Below are 12,534 nucleotides of genomic sequence, written 5' to 3'. Positions count from 1 at the left end.
TTGCCACTGGAAGGTTAACTGTGGGGGTAAGATAGGCGGAAGAGGGAATCATAGGTTAGAAGACAGATCAAGCACCCTTGTGACCACTAGTGATCTAAATAGATTACACCAATTGGCAAGTTAAGCAATAGTGTAGACACCACCTAGAATGCCCATTCCTAATAGTGATCTTGATGTCTATCACCATCCTTGAGCCTTCATCCAGTGACTGATGGAAGCAGAGGCAAACACCCACAGTTAAATACTGAACCAAGGAACCCAGCCACAGAGAGAGAGGAGCGAGGCGCATATTGGCAAAGAATGGGCTCGCAAAACCAGCAGAGACAGCTGATCCGACCAAGAGCCCCAGACCGTCAGCTGGGAGGCCAGCATGTGACTGATCAAGACCCCATGAATGTGAGAGTCAGTGAGGAGGCCTGGGCAACCTATGGGGCCCTGGGCATTGGATCAGTGTTTATCAATCGAATACTAACAGACATCGTATGTCCATAATAAAAAGAGGGCTGCTCTCTCTGCCTGGACTCTTAGGTAAGTGCCTAGTCCCTACCCTGAGTGAAATAATAGACTCTAGATATCCTCCATGCAGAAGGAATTGGCAATAGGGTGGGAGGATGGGGAGGATGGTTGGGGGGTGCTGGAGGAGGGGAGGGAGTGGGAACTGGAATTGACATGTAAAACAAGCCATTTAAAATTAAAATAAAAATAAAGAAAACTTTCAGTCATTCGTTACTTTCTGTGTGTTTTCTCTGGACGCAATGTCTACAGTGATAGGCTACAGGGAAATGGCTGCATCTGGTCTACCTCAATACTGTTCTGGAGGGGATAGGCTCCTCGAAGAGGAGACCATGGCAGTTAAAGTCTCACCATCCCCTGGTTCCATCATTGTAGCGACTGTTAATTATACTGTAATTATGGAAGTAAAAGTAAAGGTTTTGGGGGGTTGGGGGTTGTCAACCCTACAAGACACAAACAAGGAGTACTTAGGAGTGATGTGGACATGCTAAATGAAAACTATAAGACCCATACAAGACTTGAGGAATGAGAAGTGCTATATTAACCCTGTCAGATACCACCCTTAGGGCCAGCTTTTACCATTTCTTTCTCCTGATTTGCTCTAACATGAAATTATGTAGCTGTGTACAGAGACTCACAAGAAGCAGCCCAATGTCACCAAGTAGGCACAGGGATTACATTTTTCAAAGTAGGAGAACCATAACCCCTGGATATCCTCCCAAGAAAGAAAGAACCTGGGGACTTTCAGAACCCCCTATCAACTCAATGTGGCTGCCACCCAGATGAGTTCTCCAGGCCTCCCAGCTCAGCCTGGATGACAAAGCAGTGTCGCCCTGTCATGTGTCAGCCTCCAATGCCAGAATGGTGGCAAGCATGGAACTGACAACTTTCAGGAGTGTGACAGCTCAGAATGCTTGCTGAGGGTCTCATGATGCCTGGTCATTTGTATTTCCTTCTGGTCCACTCAATATGCAGCGCCTCTCTGCATATTTAGCCCAAGGAGGGAGGTAGAAAACAAAAATGTTAGAGCCAAGCAGGAGGCCGTTTAGCATGAGGATGCCCTAAACCTTTCCATGCATGTGAAGCCCGTGCCCTCCCTGTTTAGATTGTGGACATCAGTGTCTGTGTCATTCACCTTGACTTAACCCCAGGCCATTAAGCTTGGACTGGAGGAGCCTTTTAGCTTTAAAGGAGTTGAAACAAATCCAAGGAATGAAGATCAGCTTCCTCACAGCAGGTCTAGTAATCTGCATGCTCTTACTTTCTCCATTCTAGAGATAAACTGCTGGAAATTTCAGAATTTATGGATTCTGAATGTCACTTACAGCCTTGTGGTCTTTCAACACTCATATCAATCTTAGTGCCACGGCAAAGGACACCTGAAAAGGGTTGAAGGGATACACTGTGGGCATGCTCACGTCACTCTAGGCCTTCATCCCTTGCTTTCCCATGAGAGCAGCACAGGCTTTCTCACAGGACTGTCGCATACAATCTCACAGGGCTGCCTCACACAGAGAAAGGGACTTGTCCAAAGTCCCGGTGTTTTTGGGTCTCTGGGCAGGGTAAAAAGGGTCCCTTCTTGGGCCTCACTCAGCTTCCTCCCTGTTTTCCTTGCCCCAGTCTCTCTTCTCTTAGGAAACAAGCAGGGATAACTGCATACAAGAGCCACCAATTCTCAAGGTACCCTGCACTACTGCTCACCAAATCCTGACAGTATACAGCTCCAATAGTGTCACTTATTCCCTGGCTGAAAACTATCTTCCAGAAGGTACCACCAAAGTAAAGAATATGGAGTTGGGTCCTGTTCTAGAATACTTCATGAGTCTACATATGAAACTCAGCATCTCTTTAGGAGTCGATATGGAACACTCATTTATCTCATGAGCTGGCCCTGCATCAATGACCGCACACTCCATAGATGTCCCAGAAACCAGAGTAAAGCCAGCAACATAAGGATGCCATGTCTGGGTGCTATCATGAACCCAATGGGCACATTTATCTTCAGTAAGACTTGGGAATGGGTCCTTGCTTCTTTAGTGGATAAGTGCTAGAGACAGTGGCATCCACAGATCAGGCAGCAAGAGAAATGGGGATGATCTGTCAAGTATAGTGGATATTCCATGGACCTGGAGAACCTCACAGACTCCTCTACAGCAATTCTCACTGATATATTCCCAAAGAGATCTCCACAAAGTAAGACCCAGTGAGAAACATGTTAGAATTCCAGAAACTACTTCCAGAGTCATTCATGAACCAAAACATAAGAGCTGCAAACATCTTTAAAGAGACTTAAACAGATTACTCCAGAGAAGGTGATTGCTACAGAGTCCTTTGCAGAACTCCATGGAAAGAAACCCCCAAAATTCTTCCCAGAGATCCAAGTAAACACATTCACAGAGTTCCCCAATACAGAAATCACACATAACTTTCAATCCTGACAGAAATCCACATTGACATTATAGAGTTCCATAGATCTTCACAGATTCACACACTCATGTTCCCAGATGTCCACAGACATTCGCAGAAACCACTTAGTAGGAGACAGCAAGAAGTAATAAGATCTGTGCATGCCCTGAGAGCTATCCATAGGGATTCATTAAGTTCCTACAAGGAGGATTGTCACTGACATCTACATTGTACAGTGACTGTGTTCCAGAAACATAACAATGCTACTTTTCTTTTTAGTATGTGTGAGTTTGTGAGTGAGTTTTATCTTTTTTAATTAGAAATAAGAAAAATGTATGAGAGAAGTGATGTTTATTTTAACATGGTAAACATGGAATGCCCAGAGGACCTTTGAAATGTAAGCATGTACTCACATCTCTTCCTTTTCAGCTCAATGGAAAAAGAGTATATGTAAGCACATTACAAACCATGAGGTAGATGCAATGTGCATTTCCAGCATGTAGGCTGTTCTAAGTTAATAGTGCATGAATGGCAGATAGCACTTATATTTGTGTGGAGTTTAACATAACTTCAAAGAATGGACCTGAGAAAAGATACTGAAATTGTAGAGATGAAGTAAAAGTCTTAAGGTACCTGTGATCCAGCCCTAAGTAGCATACTAAAAGGATTATATTGTGTCTTCTACACAGAAGGCTTTGATGGGCACTTTAAGTACAAAATAGGTTAGGTTAGATGGATACAGTCAGAAGGTTTTCCCAAGGTACACGAGTAACTATCTCAAGAAATCATAGAGAATTATTTTCTGTGGCTGCTTCTTCTAAGAATAACTAAGACGGGCTAGGTATCAGTTAGCACTAGTTTAATTTCCAGTTATTTCATCTCTACACTACAGCACAGTGCATAGGATAGATGCCATTAACTGTAACTTACAGATAAAAATATTGAAGTTTTTACAAGCTTACTTACCAGCAGGGTTCCTATAACTACTGGAGAAGTAGAAAGAATCTGAATCTTCTGTCTCCAGAGTTTGAAGTTCCACCAGCACCGCTACATGGCTACATGTCTTCTTCATAGCTACATAAGAGTTAGATTTTCACATGAGAAAACAATTGCAGGAGAATCAGCATTCTATACTTCACTGCAAATATAGAACACTCCAGATATTTTCATTATTTTTAAGAGAAACAGTTGGCCCTGAAAGTTCATAACATATGGATGTTTTGATGTTTTTCTTACTAAGAAATAGAAAAATAAGATCTACTTAATTTTGCTGAATTTTAAAGGTTTTTATCTTGCATTGACTTGACTTATGTATAAAAGAAAGGCTTCCAAGTTGCATTCATCTTTTCCATTCCTGATGATTTCCTATCCATAGAAGCATGATTGAATGTCTGAATTGTTATTTTCAACACAGTCAAACACTTTTGAATGTTTTAAGGTCAATTGTAACCCTAGCCCTGAGAACAATATACATATTTGCATGTAATGTTTAGTTTTCTGTCTTATAGTTTAACACAACTTTTTAGACCTACACATTTTTCCTGTGTATTCTCATAGTAATAGTATTTCTTTAGTTATTGTTTGTGTGTGAAATTTATAGAAGTAGATGTTCTTATAAGTATCTATTTGAAAACTATTTGAATGGAAGGGTGTAGTGAGCAGCCAGCTGTCCCTGTAGGCATCCAGATAAAGGGCTATGTTACTAGGAAGTACTATTGTTGCTTTTTAATTCACCCCTCTGATAACAACAAATAAGGATGCTGCAGCATCTGTGGATGCCTTAAGATTTCTTTGAGCCAGGGGAAAAGTACATCTTCTCAGCAGAGTTGTTTTCCTTAGATTCCAGCTGTTTGACCTGGAGTCTTGCTAACCAGGCCCTTGTAACTGTTTCACAAGCATACTGACCTCATTATAAACCTCAAGGGTTTGAGATGTTTGTTTGTCCTGCCATGTTTCATAATGTCAACCTAGATCAGTAAACAAACGTTTCTATTTGTTAAATACAAATAAGAATTCTACCCATAAATAAAACCAAAAAGCATACAACTGGTAGGGCCCTCTTGTTGAGAGAAAATGAACATAATGATGTAGATTTGGTTTATTCAGAGGAATATGCATAATAATAATAGTAATAATAATAATAATAATAATAATACAATCAAGCAGAACACAGTTGAGAGAGAAACTGTGATAAGTGTGAAAGACCATTGAACCAGCACCTCATTTCTATCTTCTTCCCATGTCTTCAGCATTCTATAAACTTCATAAATTTTTAACTGTGATTGATTGATTGAAGGTGTCACATATATGTATATGAGTGTACAAAGTCATTTGTTGCCTTAGCTTTCCATTGTAAGGACATACTGAATTATCAATTCATTTGAGTTCATTTAAGAAAAGGAATGTGATGTACTTTGCCCAACTGAATTTAATAATTAGAACTTTGTTACATGTTAATGTATTCCTAAATATGTCTCAATTTCAGACAAAAACTATAATTTAACTTTGCATATTCAGGGGGAGATAAAGTACTGTTAATGCTTTTATTTTAAAACCCCAATGTAGAGGTTTTGAAAAACTTGAATGGAAAATAAGAGCCCACAAATGACAATTAAGCACTTATAATTAAGCACACATTCCTCAGTATGTCCTACACCATGTCCTTCTCTCTGGGCTCACTGTTAGCAATGCCACTAATTTCTCTAACTTCAATTCAAATTTTGGAATGGATAACATATTCTCTGGTCATTGAACTCCAGCTATGAACCTATAAATGAATTCCCCCTCCTAACTAAACCACATTTGTGTAATTTCTATGACATGTTTTGTAAGATATCTGATTCCATAACTTTTTCATTTAAGAAAAGCATAATGAATAATTATTTTGAGACTGTTAATATCAAACTCCCCCCTTTTATAAGTCAACATTACCCACATCTTAGTCTCAGCCTAGTCATGCATTTTTTACAAGTATGACATCATTTGCCATATATATATGTGTGTGTGTGTGTATATATATATACGTATGTACATACATATGAAAGGCTATGAATTTTACTAAGAAAGGAATTTGAGATCATTGTAACATTCACTATATATGTGTATGAATATCCCCCCTTCTTTTCAAGACTGGTATCCCCCCCTTCTTTTCAAGACTGGGTTTCTCTGTATCCCTGGCTGTCCAAAAACTCACTCTGTAGACCAGGCTGGCCTCAAACTCAGAGATCTGCCTCCCTCTGTCTCCCATGTCCTGGGATCAAAGGTGTGAATCACCACTGCCAAGAAAAACATCCATTATTTAAAGATTCAAATTCTTGTAAAATGTTCTCTAAGATACCTAGAATTATAAATTAATTCACAAGCTAGACTACTAAGCCAGATGCAATGTAGAGCATATCCTTAGTAATGGTTATAATTTCATAAACATAACAGAATATATATTAAATCATAAAATTATCCTAAATCCAAAGTAACAAGGGAGTCCAGCAATCCAAAGATCAAGTCTTGACTGACAAGGAGTCCAGGCCTTGGCTACTATTTAAAGGGAAATCTAAGGACAAATTTCTATTACTGCTAACATCTGAGACAAACAGCATTATCTCACAAGGAATTCTCAAAGAGGCCTCCTGACATCATCTTCCAAAATACACTGTTCTGGTCAAATCTATTGTACATATCAAAACACTGTATCTGTGCATAGGACTGTGACCCTTAGCCTGGCTTTCAGAACAATTCCTCAAGTAAGGGTACTGGCCAAAAACGACATGTAGGTAGCCAAGAAAAGTGTCTTCTTTTCACTTTTCACTCAGAAAGTATCCCCAGCTCTCTTGCTGTGTAGATATTCCACAAACTCATTTTTACCAGAGTTCCACAATAACTGTGAAAGATATATTATTACTCCTATTGTATAGGTGTTGAAATCATGACTTCATTGTATCAAATAGTTTGACAAACCTCAGAACTAGAAAAAATGTAGAATAGACAATGAAAACTCATACTGACCAAAGCTAAGAGGCTTTCTTGAACATAGTCCTAGAATGTCATTAATCCAAATAAGTATCCATAATTACCAAAATGTGACAATACTTTTAAACACTGACTTGGGTATAAAGCATATACTTCCTGGTACACATGATAAAGCATGAAAGTGTGGCGTGGATTTTATGATTTCAGATTGAAAACATTAAATTAGCTTAATGAAATTCATTATAGGCTTTGGGATTCAGCTAAGTTGGTAGACCACTCAGCTACTATGTACAAACCTTAGGTTAGATCACGAACATTGCATGAAGCTGAGTATTTGGCTATGTTAATTACGGTTCTATAGCTATTAAGACATACCATGACTAAGGCAACTTGTAGAAGAAATCATTTAATTGGGGGCTTGTTGACAGATTCAGAGGGCATGTCCATAACCATAATGGTGGGAACCAGAGAAGTAACCTCTGTATGTGTGTGTGTGTGTGTGAGTGTTTTGTGTGTGTGTGTGTATGTGTGTGTGTGTTTGTGTGTGAGAGGGGGGGGGAGAAGAGAAACTAAGCCTGGTCTCACCTTTTGGGACCTCAAGTCCCAGTGACACACCTCATCTAACAAGGCCACACCTCCTAATCCTTACAAACACTTCCACTATCTGGAAGCAAGCATTCATACATATGACCATACGGGAGCCTTTCCCATTCATACCACAGTGTCATGCATCTATAATCCTAGAACTGGAAAGTTAGGTTCAGGAGGATCAGAAATTAAAGGTTATTTTCCGATACATGTTCAGTCCAGCACAGTCTGTTGAGAGGGAGAGGGAGGAAAGAGAGGAAAATGAGGGGGAGAGAGGAGGGAGGAATACAGGAAAGTAAGAAAGGAGGAAAGGAAAGAAGGGAAGAAAGAAGGAAAGACAATACAGACCTTTATATGCACACCATGTATCTACAAACTTGCCATCCCTCTCTTTCACACACATTGAAAATACTAACTTTTACAAAGGTTTTCTTGTAACCTTTGTAGAGCAATTCAGAAAAGAATGTGAAAATTCAATGGATGTCTTGAACATTTCCTTCTCTCTGTGAGGGATAGAAAATAGTGCTTGCTTTTTACAGATCTGGTGTGGATGTTGTAGCAGGAGTGTGGAGCAAGGAAGAAACTTTGATCTCTTTCGGTACTCTAGGAGGAAGTTGTCCTCCTTAAAGGAGAATATCTTCAGTAAGGACAGACATGGAGCAGGGAGAGTGTAAGGGGATGGGATACACACCCAAGTCAGCTCAGCTGAATCAATCCTGTTCATCAATTGGTGACAAAACAATCAAATTGCACTCACATTCAGTACTTTGCTTTTTAAAAGTGTGGTGACAGGGTAATGTTTCACAGGTGACAGGGAGATAAATACTACAAGACTAATTTTCAAGCCAAGAAAAAAGGCTGTTGTATGAAAGAACTCAAAAGACAAGTACCAAATAATATGCATGCTTACAAAGTAAAATTGAAAACTTTAGTGTGCAAGATGCCATTTATTCAAATATAACATCAAGATGTTTATAAGTACAACCCATTGTTCTGCGTTAAAATCAGGGCACACTTCTATCCTAGGGATTTTATGTTTGTCACATTCCTTCATGGGTTTTGTTCATAAACAGAAGAATTCAGTTTGTAGTTCAATCATAGTTGTTTCTGTGGCTGTGGCTTTCAATGTCCATTGCAGTTGCCACATTGCTCAAATGTATTGATCATCAACTCTGTCATTGCACATGAATTTTTTAATAATCTAATCTAAAATGTATCACTGCCAAAAGTTGTCCCCTTGCCACATAATAATCAAAACACTAGACATAGAGAATGAAGAAAGAATTTTAAGAATCGCAAAGGAAAAAAGCCAAGTAACATATAAAGGGAGATCTATCAGAACTACACCTGACTTTTCAATGGAAACAATGAAAGCCAGAAGGTCCCAAACAGACACTAAGATGCCATGGATGCAAGCAGAGACTACTCTACCCAGCAAAGCTTTCAACTGACAGAGATGGAGAAAACAAGATATTCCATGACAATTTAAAAAATTAAGCAGATTTAAACCATACTATCCATAAATTCTATACTACAGAAAGTACTAGAAGGAAAACTCCAACCCAAGAAACTCAGTTACATCCACAAAAACACAGGAAATGGATAATCTCACAACAGCAAAACCCAAAGAAAGAAAACACACACAGTATACCCACCACCATCAAAACCAAAAAATAACAGGAATTAACAATCACTGGTCAATAACATCTCTTAATATCAATGGAATCAATTTGCCTATAAAAACACAGGGTAACAAAATGAATACAAAAACATGAGATGTCCTATTGCATACAATAAACACCTCAATTTCAAAGACAGACATTATCACATAGTAAAGGGTTAGGAAAATATTTTCCAATCAAATGGACCTAAGAAAACAGTTGGTGTAGCTATGCAAATATCTAACAAAATAGACTTCAAATTAAATTAGTCAAAAAAGAGAACATTTCATATTTATCAAAGGAAAAATCCATCAAGCTAAGGTCTCAATTATGAGCATCCATGTCCCAAATACTAGGGTACCCACATTTGTAAAAGAAACCATTACTAAAGCTAAATCACACATCAAAATCCACACATTAATAGTGGGGCCCTCAATACCCCACTCTCACCAATGGGCAGGTCTGCCAGACAGAAACGTAACAGGGAAACAGGGGAACTAACCGATATTATGACTCAAATGGACTTAATATACAAAGAACATTTGACCCAATCACAAAAAATATACTTTCCTAGAACCTCATGGAACCTTCTCTAAAATTACCACACACTTGGTAATAAAGAAAACCTAAACGTTGCAAAAGGTTGTATCTTATCAGACCACTATGGGTTAAAGTTAAAGTTCAATAACACAAACTGCAGAAAGCCTACAAACTTGTGGAAACTGAACAACTCTCAACTGAATCATCACTGAGTCAAGGAAGAAATAAGAAAAATTAAAGAATTTCTAGAACTCAATGAAAATGAATCCACAGTACACCCAAATATACTGAACACAATGAAAGTAGTGCTAAGAGTAAAGTTCATAGCACTAAGTGCATACATAATGAATTTGGAGAAATCCCACACTAGTGACTTAACAGAACACCTGAAAGTTCTAGAACAAAAAGAAGAAAACTCACCCAGGAGGTGTAGATGGCAAGAAATATTCAAACTCAGGGCTGAAATCAATAAAACTGAAGCAAAGAGAACAATGCAAAGAATCAATGAAACAAAAAAATTTAAAGAGTCAAAATAAAACCAAAGAATTATGAGACTAGTGGCAATAAAATAGTCCCTTAATATTGTTTTTTCTTCTGTCGCATATCAGGTGGCTGTTCTGACATGAAACAGAGATCTTGGATTCTCCTTTAACAAGTGTGCTTGGGTTTAGAGACAGAGAGAAACATTCTCCAATTCCAAAGCCAGTTTTAATTTTTAATTGAACTGGGACCACAAAAAGATCATTTGCATTATATATCTGCAGAGAACAGCAGAAACAATCATTTGGGAAGACAAATGAAATTTTATCCTGCTGGAAATATGATATAGCAGTAGGCCAATTTACTCTCTTGGGACATTTTCTCTGAATGACTCCTCCTTTTGTTTCAGGTGTCTCCATTTGTTCAGTGATAATCAGTTTCCTTAGCTGGATGTGTTTATTCTAAAAAGACAAGAAAAAAAAGAAAAAGAAACCTTTCCCCAACTCTCATTTTGGGGAGGTTCCCTTTTGGAAAGTTATAACTGATCAAATGGAAAGCATTTGTTAGTTTTACAAGATATTTAGATCGAACAGCCATGCTATTTGATGAACCTCTCCTAATTAGTAGGTCTCTCTTGTTGTGTTTTTTCCTTTAAAATTTTACTTCTAAAACTGTTATATCATCCAGAGCAATATGGTTTTTGTTGTTTTGTTTTTTTTACAATAGGCATTAGGTGCTTAAATTGTTCTGGGAAAGAGTTTCCTCAATGGTGACAGAGATCAATTGAAACAAATTAGACACATGGGGTCTTCAAAAGCAACCTCCACACACAAGGTGTTTCTCAATGGCAAAACTTTACTTTGCCCCTTGTTCATCTGTATTCGTTGGTCCAATGTCAGACTTTGCCACATCTTTTACATACTCCAGAAGGCAAGGGCCTTCTCTTTTGATCATTCCTAGAAGAAACATTCTTTCTAGGAGTACCCTGTCTATAATCTCTTTTTAGGTGACCTTGTTTGCCACAATTAAAACACCTGACATTTTTATTCTTCTTCAAGCCTCTGGAAATCACCTCTGATATCCAAGCATCATCATGGTTATGAGATTCAATATTGACTATATCATAAATCCATTCCTCTAAGGCTGCCAATCTTGCCTTTAAAGACCTTATTATCCATTTGCATTGTGAATCAGCATTTTCAAAGCAAGAGATTCAATTCTTATTTGTCTCTCTCATCTTTCCACCAGGTTCTCCACTATAATTGAGGACCAGGCTCCAATACTGCTGTACCAAGTCTTTCCAGTCTTGTGGGACAGTTCTCTTACTAGTTGACCATGAAATTAGCCTCTCCTCAAATCTAATATTTCCACAGAAATCCAGTCAGCACTTATACAGTCTTGAAGATATGTCATTTGGCAGTTTGTACAAGGTGACTGGAGAAATTACAGTAGGTTGTTTGAAAACTTTGGGCTATTCCTCTCTAACTTTATAATGCATTGTTGAGATTGCTTCTCCTTCTAAATTCCTGTCTTTGTCTGAATATCTCTTAAAGCTTGTAACTCATCGAAATGTCATATTCTCTGTAGCAACTTTTTCTAAGGTCTATATTTTAGCCTTCATATCAACTAACTTGGCACTTATATCAACCAACTTTTTTAGGGAATTATCAAGTCAATATTGTTAATAACTGAAATTATATAAATCCCATCTAAGTTAATAATCCCCTCATTTAATTGTTCCATTTTTAAATCATTCATTGTATAATAACACAAAGACCTAACTCCCTCCATCATAATAATGCCCCCCCCTTTTTTTGTTTTTTTGAGACAGGGTTTTTCTGTGTAATATTCCTGGCTGTTTTGGAACTCACTTTATAGATCAGGCTGACCTCAAACTCACAGAGATGTGTTTGCCTTTGGTTCCTAGTTCTGGGACTAAGGCATGTGTAACCACTGCCTGGCAAGTTTCCTGTTTTTTAATGTGGGAAAAACTCTCACTTTTAAAAAACTAACTGCCCCCCCTTTAAGAATTCCCAATTATCTCACCAAATCATCTGAAGATGATAGTGAAATGTGAGGAATAGCAAGCTGCAGCAAAGAACACAGGCAGTGAACAGCCAGGCTGAGGACAGCTGACAGGGATAGTGTGTCAGAGCTTGGGGAAGAAAGAGAAAGGCAGCCAGTGGTGCAGCGACTCTGCTGGGTACAGTTCCCTCAGTGTGAAACTGTGGTAAGGGCCTGGGGCGGCAAAGCCACGGCTATTCATGAATTTGTGTTGATGCTTAACTAGAGACTAGCTCCATCCTTCGATCTCCAAGCAAGCTTTGTTTGTGAGAACACAAAGAAAATATCACACAACAGGGCAGTCTTCCCATTATGA

This window comes from Mesocricetus auratus, unplaced genomic scaffold, assembly GCF_017639785.1.
Source record: "Mesocricetus auratus isolate SY011 unplaced genomic scaffold, BCM_Maur_2.0 Super-Scaffold_6730, whole genome shotgun sequence".
NCBI lineage: Eukaryota > Metazoa > Chordata > Mammalia > Rodentia > Cricetidae > Mesocricetus > Mesocricetus auratus.
This window is presented reverse-complemented; position numbering follows the sequence as displayed.